The following is a 15,793-nucleotide window of genomic DNA, read 5'->3' as shown; positions in this document are numbered from 1 at the left end:
AAAATACTCTAGCCATTTAGAAAAAGCAGGTTATTTTACATTTATTTTTAAGAAATATATTTGAAGTTTGCCTTTTGCAACTTAAAATTAAAAATTACAACATTTTCAATTGTCCTTTCAATTCCAATATGTCTATCAATAAACAGATTGTAATAGAAAATGATGGGCCCTTTTGTAGAAACACCATCAACAATTGGAGTTAATATGAAAAAACAGAAATGTATTCTTGGTGATTAGATACGATATATCTCATGGTAGAAAAAATGATGAAAAATAATTAAAATCACATTTCATTTATCCAAATCTACAAGTGTATGATAGAACTGAGTTAAAAACCTAAAGAAATGCGGGGCGCCTGGGTGGCTCAGTGAGTTAATTCCTCTGCCTTCAGCTCAGGTCATGATCCCAGGGTCCTGGGATTGAGCCCCACATCGGGCTCTCTGCTCGGCAGGGAGCCTGCTTTCCCCTCTCTCTCTCTGCCTGCCTCTCTGCCTACTTGTGATCTCTGTCTGTCAAATAAATAAATAAAATCTTTAAAAAAAAAAAAAAAAAACCTAAAGAAATGCCACAAGCAAGAAAGGTGGAAGGTTATAACCGATAGGAGGCAAAGGAAAGGTAGATATCACAGATCTCAGAAGAAAGCCAAAATGAAGAACAGACCCATGCACACAGGAAAACAAAATCAGTAAGTAAAGGACACACTTTAATAAGAAGTGCTGTGACAACTGGCTATCCTCATGAAAGAAGAAAAGAAAGAGAGAGAGAGAGGGAGGGAGGGAGGAAGGAAGAAAGAAATCTCTACCTAATACTATACCTAAGAATCATCTGAGCACAGACTGATGCTTAAATATGATAGGCAAAACTGTAAAATGTTTACAAGAAAATACAGGGAAATAATCTCAGGTATAAAAAGTATTTTTTAAACAAGATACAGGGCACCTGGGTGGCTCAGTTGGTTAAGCAAGTGCCTTCAGCTCAGGTCATGATCCTGGAGTCCCACGATCAAGTCCCACATTGTGCTCCCTGTTCAGCAGGGCATCTGCTTCTCCCTTTCACTCTACGCCTCACCCCACTCATGAGCTCTCTCTCTCTCTTTCTAATTCTCTCTCTCTCTCTCAAATAAATAAAATTCTTAAAATAAATAAAATAAATAAATAAACAAAATATAAAAATAAAAACTAGGAACAAGCCTGACAAATTTGACCAGTAAAATTATAAATTTATCTTCACAGATAGATGGATGGATAGACAGAATGAAAAGACAAACAACCAATTGTGAGAATACACTTAAAATGAATATACCAAGAAAGAACATCCAAAATATATGAAAAAAATGACCCAAAAATGAAGAAAAAACAACAACAACAACAACAGAAAAAGGACAAAGACATCAGCGGAGGACACACGAATGGCCAAAGAGCATGTAATAATGCCCAAACTCACTGTGATTAGGGAAACACAAATTAAAAAAACAGTGAGACTCCATTTACCACCCACTGGATTAGCAAAACTTAAGAGCCTGAAAATATCAGGTAGTTAGCAAGGATTATAAAATAACACAGCAATTGAGAATATAAATTAGTAAAACAACTTGGCATTGTATAGCAAAGTTGAAGATACATTCCCGGGAAAGCCCAACAATCCTCCCCCAAGGTAATAGCCTGGAGAAATTCTGACAAATGTGCACAAGACAGCATTCGCAAATGCTCAGTGAAGAACCGTTTGTAATAGCAAAAAATGAAAGCGATTAAAATGTAAGTCAGACACAAAATGAGTAAATAGGTTTTGGTATAATTAAACAATGGACTGCTATACGATAATACAAACTAAAGAACAAATATATATATATATATGCAAATAGCTAAAGCATGAATGTTAATTTTAAAAGGGTATGGAAGAATATCATTTATACAAAGTTCAAACATATGCAAAAGAGTACTATATAACACTTATGGATACCTATGCACATAGTAAAAATATTAGAAGAAAAATGAGAATGTTAAACATCAAATTCCATGGGTGATTTCCACTGGATAAAGAAAAATTAACATAGGACGTTTCAATAATATCTGTAATATATCTTAAGGTAGGTGGTGTATGGAGAGATGCTTATTACATTATTTCTTATTGTTTATGCCTAAAATATCCCATAGTTCTACAAATAATTGAGCAGCACTATGACGCCATGCACTGTATGGCATTGACATTAGAGTCTTAGCAGATGAAGTAAGAAAAGCATCAGAAGGCTTATTTTATGCCATGATTTCCTTCTTTCCACACCAACTCTTTCACCCCATCAGTACTGAGGATCTTTACCTCCAGACACTCTGAATGTTGGGGACAGAGTGAGTGTAAGAGACAATATTTAAATAAAGAAATAAAGATCCTTCTAAACATTTCCCTACTCTTCATCGTGAAGACAATCTGAAAATGTCTGAAGTGGTTTATATTAAAAAACAACAGGCTCGTGTCCTTACATGTTCCTGCTTCTAAAATCTCAAAAATATTGACCTACATACAGGGTGACATACCTTTACCAAAGCAAAGAATTGAGAGCATAATCAGAAAGAAAAAAAAAAATCTTGAAATAACATTTAAATACTGTAACACTTCATACATTTACTGAATTTCTTTTTAAGCTAATCAGTTAAGACAATTAATAAACTTAAGACAAGTGACAGATCTTTTCCTGGTTAGTTAGATCTGAAAATAAAGGGTACAGTTCATTAGTTCATTCATTCATTCATTAAATATGAACTGAATGCTTAATATCGGCCCTGCTCAATGCCAAACTCAAAATTAGTGTTCAAAGAGACAGTAACCATCTCAAGAAAAGGTTAAATTGAGTCAGAGTGCACCAAAATGAATAAATTTATAATACAAATTCACTAAAAACTCAACTATAAATAGGATTTTATTACTTTGCAAGTGAATCTTCAACTATATGGGTTATTTACATATGCAGATTTATTTAAAAGCTGTTTTCAGTAATGGAAAAATGAATATGCTTTTGAATATTACTGATTGAATATCAGTTTAACTAGTTCTTCAACTTGCAGTCGCTTGAGTTTTAAGGTCTATTTAAACAAGTATTAATATTTGTATAAAGAAAATACTCTTACTGAATCACATTTTCCTTTTTATAAAATCTTAGGGTTCCAAGTCCCCTAAAGCATATGTTGATGATTTGAAATTCCACACTGTAATTTTTTTTCCTTTTATTATTACCCCTCTTACCTCCTACTCGTGGAAACTCAGGTGTTTACTTTTACTGCAGTTACATTTTTCTTCCTAAACCACACCCTTGAAAGCAAAATCTAGCAAAATCTAGAAGATCTTCACATATGCACCCTCAAGAAAATCCATTCCATGTGGATTTATCCACATTCTACGTGACGTAGAATATATCTAAAGATTTCATATGAGAAAGGGAGAAGAAGGTTTACAAGGCATACATGCATGAAACAAATTAAGATTTTTTTCATTAAAAAATTGTCATCCCATGCAAATTCCTCTTCAGCCACATCACTACCAGTCTGTCATCTCCTTGACTCTTTTTCAGTTAATGTTACCCCTGAATTTTCCTCACTCAACTTCCTTTATTAAATAATGTTGCTTTTTTCTATTGGACACATGGACACCAATAAAAATTCCCACTTCCACAGTACAGCATGCAGATGTAAGATTGTTTCTTGTAAAATGGGTTTTCTAAAATGACTCAAAAGATGAGATTTTCTCCAGGGTATAAATATATCTAAGGCCCAGAAACAGAATCATTTAAAAAAATGGATTTGGACCTGTTCTTATAAACTTAACATTAAACACTTAGTTAAGAAAGAAGGAACCAAAATTAAGGTACATGTAGGCATAACTTCAGGAACCACTTGTGAAAGTACACAATTAAAAATAAATAAGCAAATATTTAACATCAAATGACCAGTATAAAAATTTTGTTTTTTTAAAGATTTTATTTATTTATTTGAGAGAGAGAGTGAGAAAGAGAGAAAGCACAAGCAAAAGGGGAAGGGCTGAGGGAGAGGGAGAGGAAAACACCCCACTGAGCAGTGAGCCTGACCTGGGGCTCCATCCCAGGACCCTGGGATCATGACCTGAGTGGAAGGCAGATGCTTAACCAACTGAGCCACAGAGGTGCCCCATAAATAAAATTGAGTATTTTATTTGTAAACCTGTAAACCTGTAAACCTGTAAACCTGTAAACCTGTAAAACCCTGGGATCATGACCTGAGTGGAAGGCAGATGCTTAACCAACTGAGCCACAGAGGTGCCCCATAAATAAAATTGAGTATTTTATTTGTAAATAGAATTTGCTTCATAAAAATATGAAAGGCAAAATAAGAAGTTGAAAGACAAAATTTAGGGAAATTTTTGTCTTGTGAAATAAGTCATGAGACTTTATTCTTAACACAACTGAAAATAATAACAATAACAATAATGATAAATGATTCTAGGCCATACTAGAATAGTATCTACTAGAGTAGATCTGAAGAGATACGTTTGGAACCAGATTACCCAAACATTTTTCATTTTAACCTTGTATGACTTACATTCTGAGTACACAAGATAGCATTAACTTTATTTAAGTACTTAATGCAAATAGTTAATATCCCTATGTAGGCCTCAGGATAGGACCAAAAATAGCACCATTACCACATGGGACAATTGTTCGCTTCTCTATCCAGTACAGAACTAACACTGAGAGTTCTGCAGTTCAGTGGTTCTCAAACTTTAGCTCATACCAGAATCACCTGAGCTTATTAAAACAGATTGCTGCTACTCCACCCTCAGAGTCTGGTTCAATAGATCTCAAGTATGGACTAATAATTTGTATTTCTAAAAAGTTCTCAGGTGGTGTTGATGCCACTGGCTTAGGGACCATACTAAAGACAACTGCTGGCTCAATAGGTATGTTCAGGTATTCTCTACTCCTAGCTTTGAGAGTGATTTTCTAAATTAAATTAGATTTATGGACTACCAAATAATGCCCTAAATCAACAGGTCAAGGGAAATTCTGAAATAAGAAATATCTTTCATAATCTTTCAAGGTCACCATTACTCACATGACATGCAGGATTTAGAATTTGGGAAGAATAGGGTTATAAAGCCCAGAGGATGACAAGTGAGATAAAGATTATAGAACAGATATAATGTATAAAGGAGCTGGAATGTATTAATGTAAGGGAACAAAATTTGACAAATTTGAACATGAAAAGATAACATATATTAAGACCATTATTTAATGTACTTATTCATATCTATAGATAATATTTTCTAGAATATTCTCATTAAGCAATCACTTGGTTAAAATGTTTGCGCCACTGATCGCTGACAGATTGTGAATAGAAATTTGAACTCTTTTATTTACAAAATATTAAAGTTTTAAAATGTTAACATATTACCTTAATTCCCTTTCTATGCCTCATTTCTTACCATAATGTAGACATCGCCAGGTTCAAGAGTTAGGAACACCCAAAACAATGTGTTTACTTATTCTAATTTTGGTCAAGTTTTAAGATCATGTTTTCTGCTAGCATAAATTATTTTATTACAACATTTTCTAAGACATTCAATATTTATCAAGTTATGATGACCTGACACATTTTTAAAGCAAACATGTTAATAGGTATGTTATTAATAGGCTAAAATATATCATCATATTTGGTAATGCAAAAGATTCTATTTGTCCATAGACTCAAGACCAGCAGACAAAATTCAAATCGAGATATGGAAAACAAACAATGTGTATGCACAGTTTAATATGAACTGCAAACATACATTCGGTAGAGGCCATCAAACATTAACTTAAGGTCACTGCATCAGGAGAACAGACTCTATATTTATCTCAAACCCAACAACCTTTCTTTTTCTAATGTAATAATCCTCACATAAAATTCTTAAATGTCAACCTCCTTCAAATATCCCAAACTCTTTAACTCACAGTAAAGTATTTCTCTTCATCAGCTCTTAGCCACCTCATTTCTGTAGAGTTCCTGAGTTTCATATAAAATTCCTTTATGTATGGCTGAAATCGGTCCAACTTACTATGTAGAGTCTTACACCTCTGATGCGGATGCTAGTGCGCTGAAGAACATGGTCCACACTCGGGCTAACCCCTGCAGACTTCCCCAGCAGGGACACGGATCCCTGGTGAAGGCAGCAGATAAGGCTAACAATGTAAGGCCACTACTGGCCTGTATGGCACATTTCAGTCACTTTCTATCTGAGTAGGTGTCCCTTATGTTATAACAGTTGTTAAATACTTGGAGTATCACCTCCTCAAAGCAACTAAATACCCTTCTTCATTATTCTGTGTTATTTATTTCAAGCTTCATATCATGTGGCATTTATATACATCTATGCAAAGTTAGCTTGCCAAATGGAAGTTTGGAGGACTTCTCTCATACCAAGAAAGCATTTGCTCTGTTCACAAGAAATCATAATATTCATAACTGAAATCTCCTGTGTCATTATCCCTACCTAGGATTATGGGAGGACCACACAGCCTTTTTGGGTGGAAGGCAGTAGTCCTTTCTGAGATATATCCTTTTGATTTTTTGACGTCCTTTTTTTTTTTCTCCAGATAATTCTTTCCTTTAATTGGATGCCTGGGAACTATCATTCTTCAATTTCTGCTAGCAGCTGGTACCCTGGGGATAATCTTACTGAGACCTCCAGCATTATTTCTTGGGGGAAATTCTCTCAACACACATTAGTGAAGGCTACCTGTGCTTTTCAAAAACATTCTAATAAAATCAGAATGCCTCTAACTTCAGGACCAAGTGAATACTAATATCTTGATATTATAAAGAACAATGTTCAGTCCTGTAAAATGTAGCTTTCTAGAAATTAGAGAACGAATCAAATAATCTAGAGCTTCATTTACTGAACTGTTTTTGAAGGCATGCATGGAAGAAAAGGGCTCCATGATCAAAACACATGTAGCAAATGTGACTTAATTAGGATTAACCATGTTTCTTTATTACAGGAATAGTATTTATAGTATGGTATGTTTTATGAAAGGAGATAACAAATGAATAGATGTAGTTTTGTGATTTTAAGTAGCATGAAAATATAACCCCCCAAAATGAATAGAAATGATTATGTATATAGGGGAGAAATAACATAGATTAGTAGTTTAGGATTGCACCTTGTTATATTTTCACTTTAGACTAGTCAATTCATACAATTAGGAACAATTCATACAATTAAAAAGCTGATTGTCAGAAATGTAGAAATAAGAAAAAAAATCCCTTAAAATAGAAACTGAAATAAATGAGCCTATGTGATGATATTTTGAGCCTATGGAAGGTAATTAGATCATGATGGTAGAGCCCTCATCAATGGGGTTAGTGCCCTTACAAAGGAGACCCCAGCTAGATCTCTGATCCTTTCCACCATGTGAGGAGACAGAAAAAAGGCTGTTGTCTATGAACCAGGAAATGGATCCTCACCAAACACCAAATCTGCTGGTGCCTTGATCTTGAACTCCCTAGCATCCAGAACTGTAAGAAATAAATTTCTGTTGTTTATAAGCCACCCAGTCCATAGCATTGTTATAGCAGGCCAAAAGACTATAAAACAAACTTTATCTCTATTTTTACATATTTCTATCTATTTTTAATAGTATAAACCATTCAGTTATCTCCAAATAGATTTTATGGAAACTCCAGCATGGAAACTACAAAAACATGAGAAAGCAAGGTTGCTCTGCCTGAAGTGGCCCTTCCTAGCTGGCCACTCCTCACCATTTATTGTTCTATCCAGAGCCTGCTACTCAAAACTCAGTCCTAAAAAGTGTTCTGATATATGATCTACCTTTGTAGATATTTCACACTTTTGAAAAATATGTAATTTGTTTTAAATTCTCCATTTATTTTTAGTTTACTTGATTCAGCACAAGTTAAGAGTATACTAAATTCTATCATGGCAACTAGGTCTGAAAATCTATCCAATTTCTAGCAATTCTTGCCATCTATACTTGACCAAAATAAAGTATTATTTGGGACATAAGGATAATGGCATTTATCTTTGCTGTGACTTCTGTTATTGATTTTTATGCCATTTTACCTTGGTTTGTTTTTGGTCTGGATTTGACCATCCTTTTATTTTATAATCTTTAAGTGACAGTGAAGCAGGGGGAAATTAATAGTTAAAGCTAGGAAGTGGTACAATATTTGCTTAGAAAGAACACAGAAAAGACAAAATAGGAAAGGGAAAGAATGGGATAAAGGTATAATGCAATACAATAAATCATCAGAGGCAGCAACATCATCCTGTGGGCCAAGAATGGCCCTTGATTATGTTTTAACCCACCAGTATGTTGAGCCGTATCCTTCCATGTCCAGAAATATCTCGAGCTAAGTAGGGAGGCTCTCTTAGAGCCCACACTCCAGCTTACACTTATATGCTATATAACTATGGATCGCAATTTAACCCATTTCTGACTTTCCTGGCTTCAGCACAGATTTGAGTTTAGAAACTCTTCTCTACACAACACAATCTTTCAACTTAAGCTATTCTACCTGAACTGGCCCCTGGGGTGGATGCATGACAGAGGTCTACAGCAACCAGGAAAGCAATTATACAAGTCTCCCTCCTAACCCTACAGCTACTTACAAAAGTATACCAATGAAAGTAAAATAGTATTTTCTAATATGTCTAGCGAAGTGACAAACCAGGTGTCTATGATCAAGTGATTTTTGACAAAGGTGACCAAGATCATTCAATGGGGAAAGAAAAGTCTTTTCAATAGATAGTACTAGGACAACTGCATCTCTACATACAATAGAATATATCTGGACCCCTACTTCAAAACATGTACAAAATCAACTCAAAATGAATCAAAGACTAATATGTAGGGGTGCCTGGGTGGCTCATTCAATTGAGCCTCAACTCTTGACTCTTGATTTCAGCTTAGGTCTTGATCTCAGGGCTGTGCATTTGAGCCCTGTGTCTGGCTCTGTATTCAGTATAGAGTCTGCTTGTCCCTGTCTTCCCACTCTTTCTTTCTCTCTCTCTCTCTCAAATAAATAAATAAAATCTTTTTTTAAAAAAAGACTTAAATGTAAAAGCTAAAATGATAATGCTCACAGAAGAAAACACAAGGGTACATCTTCATGATCCAATTCTTAAATAGACATCACAATAATAAAGAAAAAAACCAAAATATTAGACTTCTCCAAAATTTAAAATTTTCTATGTCAAAGGACACTATCAAGAAAGTGAAGACAATTTACAAAATGGGATAAAATATTTCTAAATCATAAATCTGATAAGAGACTTAAGTCTAGAATACACAAAGAACATTTACAACTTACTAATAGACAACCAAATTTTTAAAATGAGTAAAGGATCTGAATAGAACTTTCTACAAGGAAAATGTAAAATAGCCAATAAGCACATGTAAAGATGTTCAACCTCATTAGTCAGTAGGAAAATGCAAATCAAAACCACAATGAACTATCAATTCATTTACAATGAGATGACAACAGTCAAAAAGATGAATAATACTTATTGGTGACACTGTGGGTAAATTGGAAACCTCACTTACTGCTGGTAGAAAGGTAAAACTGTGCAGCCACCTTGAAAAGCAGTCTGAAGTTCCTCAAAAAGCTAAAGATATAGTCGAAGATAAAGTTACTATTTGACTCAACAATTCCATTCCTAGTTATATACCCGAGAGAAATAAAAACATATGTCCATACAAAAACTTGTATATGAATGTTCATAGCAGCATTACTCATGACAGTCAAAGGTAAACACATACATGTCCATTAATTAATAAATGGATAAAGAAAATTTTGCATATCCATATAGTAGAATATTACTCAACCATAAAAAGGCATGAAGTACTGATACATGCTACAACATGGAACCTTGAAAACACTACACCAAGCATATGAAGCCAATCATAAAAGACCACATATAACTACATTTATATGAAATATCCAGGATAGGCAAATTTATATTAAGTTATGGTTGCCTAAGTTATATTAAGTTAGGGCTAGGGGAGGGATGGGAGGATTGCAAGGTGATAGTTGTAGGGTACAGGGTTTCTTTTGGGGTGATGAAAATTTTCTGAAATTGATTGTAACTATGGCTGTACAACACTATTTTTAATATGCTAAAAACCATGGAATTGTATTCTTTAAATAGTTAAGTTGTATAGTAAGTGAATTCTACCTCAATAAAGCTGTTAAAAAATAAAAATAAATATTTTAAAGGGCAGATAGCCTTTATCTGTTCATTCCTATTGAGCTTTTTGCCGTACACTAAAATCAGATTGTATCAGAGATAACCATAAAGGAAAAGACCACGTAGGGAGACATATATAAAAATTTAATGCTGAGAAGATAGCTTGGTCAATAAGGAGAAAAAAGAGTCAAGTTGGACACCTTAAGACTTCTTTGAAGAGAAAATGATTAAATGTTTCAAGGCTTTGCAAAGGTAGAACAACTTAACTGTATTAGAAGATGGGGGAAGGGGTGCCTGGGTGGCTCAGTGGGTTAAAGGCTCTGCCTTCAGGTCAGGTCATAATCCCAGAGTCCTGGGATGGAGCCTGCATCAGGCTCTCTGCTCAGCAGGGAACCTGCTTCCCCCCTCCCCTCTCTCTCTGCCTGCCTCTCTGCCTCCTTGTGATCTCTCTCTGCCAAATAAATAAATAAAATCTTTAAAAAAAAAAAAAAAAGAAGATGGGGGAAAACAGGCTTTTAAGCAAAAAAAAAGGATATCTTCTTCTGGAGCCCAGACTAGCAGTAGATTTATGTGTGATTACCAACATAAACATAGCTGCTGCTGATGATGTTAGCAGCATCAGAACTTACGCTGGACTGTGGAAGAGTCCTATAAAGAAAGTAAATCTATAAAACTATCACAAAACCCACTCTCTTAAAAAAATGGTTTAAGCAGAGGCTGTCTCATATGACACAGGAACGAAGAGTTTTATGGTGATAGAAGAAGTAATAAAAGTCATTACATTAACAAAAAACAGGATGACTTGGTGACACTGATGGCAGCAACAGTAGTTATGGATTGTCCTCAGAGCCTGACATTCAATATCTAACTCAATTATCTCAAAAGTCCTACAAAGTAATACAGATTTCATTTGATGGATGAGGAAACAAGCTCAAAGAGGGAGAACAATAAAGCCAAATTCCCACAGCTATTAAGTGACAGAGCCAGGATTTGAATCCATGATGGTCTGACTCCTGCTTCTGTCTCTACGTACTCTTCTCCTGCACAACATACATAAACTGTCTGGACCCAGTCCAGCATCTCTCTACATTAGAAATGTACATAACACACATTGGGCTCTTAACTAGGTTTATGTCTGCACTACAAATAAAGGCTATTCTTCTGGAATCTTATGTTTTAGGAAATAAATTCTGCATGTGGATTTTTTCATTAATAAAAGGCTTACTGTAAATGTTTGCAAGCCTTGAAGCTGTTGGGCAGGTCTGTGGCAGTTACACTAGAGAAAGAGCTGCATTAGTCTGTTAAATGTGGGGCACTCTGGACCCCAGTGCCCAACCAAGTCACCATTCCCAGCCAAGCAACTGATAGAGCATGGGATTCAGGATGCTCCCTAGACACTCAACCTTAACTGTCAACAATAATCCCATCATCACCCTTGGTGTATAGCTATATGGCTGACAACCACAAAAGTAAAAAAAGAGAGTGACAACAAGACAGAGAGAGAAAGAGAGACAAAAGGAGGGAAGGAGAAAGAGACTGAGCGAGACAAAAAGAGAGAGGGGAAAAGAGAGAGAACAATAAAAAATGAACCCTTCTACTGAGTAGCGTCTGTGCATGCACAGAGAGGTAAACACATATACGCCCTTTCTTAGCGCAGAAAGCTTCGTTTTCAAGTTCACAGAGAAAACTAGAGCCATCAGGCAAGAACTCCCTCAGTTTTCTGCTTTCAAACCTACAAATCGATACCAGCAGCCATCTTTACCTCCTTCCCTTTAGTCTGTAGAAAAGGGTTATTTTTTCCCCTTTCTCTCTCTCTTGTTCAAGGCTAACTTCTTGATTCCACTATTCCGTTTTGTCAGTTTTTAATTATTTGTTCATGTTCTGAGGTTTTCAAACATTCTCTTTCTATAGACTTGTTACTCAGCAATCAAATCCAACGAATTGACACACTTGCTAATTCTCAAGTAACATCAACGACAATGAAGAAAACCCTCCCTTTTGGTGCAAGGCACTCGCTTTCTCCTGTCACTGACAGCCCAATTTTTTGGCTATTATCTCCACTTCCTCTACTTCTTCATCCCCCTAAAATGTTCCTGAAATGCTCTGGCAAAGTTCATCGGTGAAGACCTCCAACTTTCCAATCCCAATTGTTTTTTTCAGACTTCAACTTACAGGAGCTCTCAGTGGCATTTGAAACGCCTGGTCACTCCTGCTTGGGGGTCAGTGAGACCCACCTTACTTGGCTCTCTTACATCACAACAGTACAGATAGGGAAGGAAAAGAATGCATTTGAAAGCTATTTCAATGTTAAAATTGGTAAGAACCGGTGTTTGGTTATTAGAGGTGACAGTGATAATTTCTTGCACGGGTGGTTACTGAAACAGGACAGGGAAAATGAAAGTAAGAGAAAAAGAGAATTCAAAAGGACTAGAAATGGTCAACACAATCTATGACTGCAGTTAAGTACTACAGAAAAGATGCCTAATTTGAGGGAATGGGAGGCTTAATGGAGGAACACATGCGCACGAGGGTACTATTATTTCTCTACTTTTTTCTTACTAGAAAAGAAATGTGTATTCTGTGTAGAATAAAATCCAAAAAAATGCAATTAAAGAAAGCACTCATAAACCCAACTCCCTCTACATTAATACCTTAGTATAAAGTTTTTTTAGCTATACATGTATTTATATGCACATGCATATGTGTTCCCACAATATGAATTACATATAAAGCATGTGTATATACATACTCTCTTAACTTACAGTTTTGTAACCTTATTCATATACTAATAGTGTTACTTCTGCCAGTACATATCCATTTATGACCAGAGTTCCCCAACATGGCTGCTTTTAAAACACATTTATTTATTTACTTACTGATTTATTTATGAGAGGGAGAGAAAAGAGAGAGAGAGCAAGCCGCTGAGCATGGAGGTGGGGAGGGGTTAGAAGAAAGACAGAGAATCCCAAAAGGCTCCACACCCAGGCCAGAGACAGACATGCACCTTGATCTCGTGACCCCAATACCATGACATGAGCAGAAATGAAGAGTCAGATACTTAACCAACAAGGTTTCTTTTAAGAGTTAGAAATCAACAGACCCCATCCCACATCTTTGAGTCAGATCCAGGAATGGGACTGCACTTTAATAAAGCTCCCTAATTTTTTGTTGTGCACACATAGGTTTGGTAACTAATGAACTACAATATCATTCTAGAAATCTGATCAAGAAGAATTAAGGAAGGAATTGTCTTTAGTTTTCCACTATATTTAAGGAAGAAAAGATGTGAAAAAACTTTGTATGCCAAGAGAAAGGAAGCAGCAGAAGGAGAAGCTGATGGGAGAAAAAGAGGTAAACAGATCCACCACACTAAAGAAGAAAAGAAAGAGGGATTCAATGTACGGATTCATGACATCAATTTCTTTTACTACCTGTTAAAAGCATGTGGGAAGGATGAATGATCTCTTTAGGGAAATGGTTTAGGGAAAATGGTTTAGAGAAAAGGAAAATTTCCGCTTCTCCTTTCTGCTGGCTTCTACTTTCTCTGAAAAGTAAGAACAAGTCTTGCACTAAGGGAGAATGAGGAGGCAGTGAAATGAGGGATTCAGAAGAGGCAGTGAAACTAAATAGCTCCTATGGAGGATGTAAGGAAGACCATGCTGGGAGGTGTACAAATGGTTTCTGTGGAGCGTTGACGACCACGAGTCCACAGAAGCAGCAGTACATATGGCTGTGTGGTTTTTCCTCACGGGGCCTAGAAGCTGTACAGGAGCAGAGATACTGGACAATTTGATGCAGATTTACAGGGCAAGTATGGTAGAAGGTTTGAGAAGAAAAAAACTTTCAGGAAGACAGGGTTTGGAGAGGTTGGAGCAGACATTAAAGAAACCAAGTCATGTCAGAGGCATCATGGATCTAGAGGTCTCACTCAGTCTGGAATAATTTGCGTCATGGAGTCTAGAACATGGAATTGCTGCTATAACAATCTTTGTACTTTCTTTTTCTTTGCACCTTTTAGACAATGAGTTTTGATAATGCTTTGCAACAATTGCCCTATCCCTCATCAGCAGCCTCATCCCCCACCAAAAAAATCTTGATTTCTACCTCATCATTTTCCCTAAGTATACCTAGACCTCTACAGACCAGAGCCCCCCTAGCAAATGCATAAATACATGAGTGAGAAAAAAAATGCTACTGTTGTTACATATGAAGTTTGAGATAGTGTGGTACACAGCGTTACTATGACCACAGCTGACTTGTGCACCACGTAAGAGTGAGCACTACCCCTCTGAACATCTCACGAGTAGCCTAATCTATATCTATTACAGTACGTATTACATGTGTCTGTGTTGATTTGTTTTTTTTACTCTAAGCTTTCTAAGGGTCACAATCAAGTTTCATCTATCTTTGTACGGCAACACCTAGTATAGTACCTCCCACATGATAAGTACGTAACAACTTTTTAATGAAAGAATAAGTTTCAACTTTTTATACCAAACTAAATTCATAAGATAACTAGGCAACTGGAAATTCAGTAAAGAAGAAAACAAAAAAATCATTTCTTTTTAGTTTTGTGAGCATAATAAACAGTATCTCTTTAATAAGATTTCATTATATACTAAGATTATAAAAAATTATCTCTATATTTAGTAATATAAATGATTAAGAAGCACAAAAATTTAGATAATTCCTTTTCATTAACCTTTTCAATTAATATGCATCAGTAACTAAATTATGTAGACTTAACTTAAAAGCAAAATTATATTAATTAAAAGAAACATGACTGTATTTACTTGTATTTTAAGAGATATCTTGATTTTCTCTTTTATGTACTAAATTCTAAAGCTATTATGTGTAATTTATATAATACATAAACATTTCAGAAGAATACCTTCTTATGAATGGTAGTATTAATAATGTATTAATTATATGTAATATATACATAAAGGGAAAAAAGTTACAAAACTCTAAGTTTTAAAAGTGTGTGCATATATTACATGTAATACAATATACAAATACATAAGTAATCTAATTTATATAATTATTATGACCCAAGGGACACCTGACTGGCTCAGACAGTACAGCGTGCGACTCTTGATCTAGGGGCCATGAGTTCAAGCCACAATAGTGGGCACAGAGCTTACTTTAAAAAAAAAAAAAGTATCACCACTCAAAGCTGATTTTCTAAAATGTTCAATAAACTGTTAATCTAAAGATTTACAAAATGCTTAATTATCCCTATCTACATACAAGTAGCATCTAAAATAGACCTCTATGTGTGATTTCTACATTTAAAACGCATATAGCACATAATTCATTAGGCGATGCTCCTTCTTTTCTGAAATCCCAAATCCAAGAAAATTGAATCACTTTTAAATGAACCAATGTGTTTATTAGATCTGTGGGGTGTAAGAAAACTTCAATTGCTGCTCTGTGTCATGCTGATATAGGCATAAACTCTCAGGTTAAACTTCTCTCTTTGTAGTACAAGTTTCAATTTGGATTTTAAAAAGCTTGAGGCCATCAATTTTCACATCTTTCCCCACTCCCATTTCAGAAATCAGAGAGCCAATTTCAGGAA

At 35.4% G+C, this 15,793-nt stretch overlaps 1 protein-coding gene across 1 annotated transcript in view; it reads right to left on the bottom strand.

The window, feature by feature from the left end:
- Positions 1-15,793, bottom strand: part of GBE1 (1,4-alpha-glucan branching enzyme 1) — a 287,252-nt gene that overhangs the window by 189,685 nt on the left and 81,774 nt on the right. The window lies entirely within an intron of this gene.

The sequence above is a fragment of the Meles meles genome, chromosome 4 (genome assembly GCF_922984935.1).
Source record: "Meles meles chromosome 4, mMelMel3.1 paternal haplotype, whole genome shotgun sequence".
Lineage (NCBI taxonomy): Eukaryota > Metazoa > Chordata > Mammalia > Carnivora > Mustelidae > Meles > Meles meles.
This window is presented reverse-complemented; position numbering and strand designations above follow the sequence as displayed.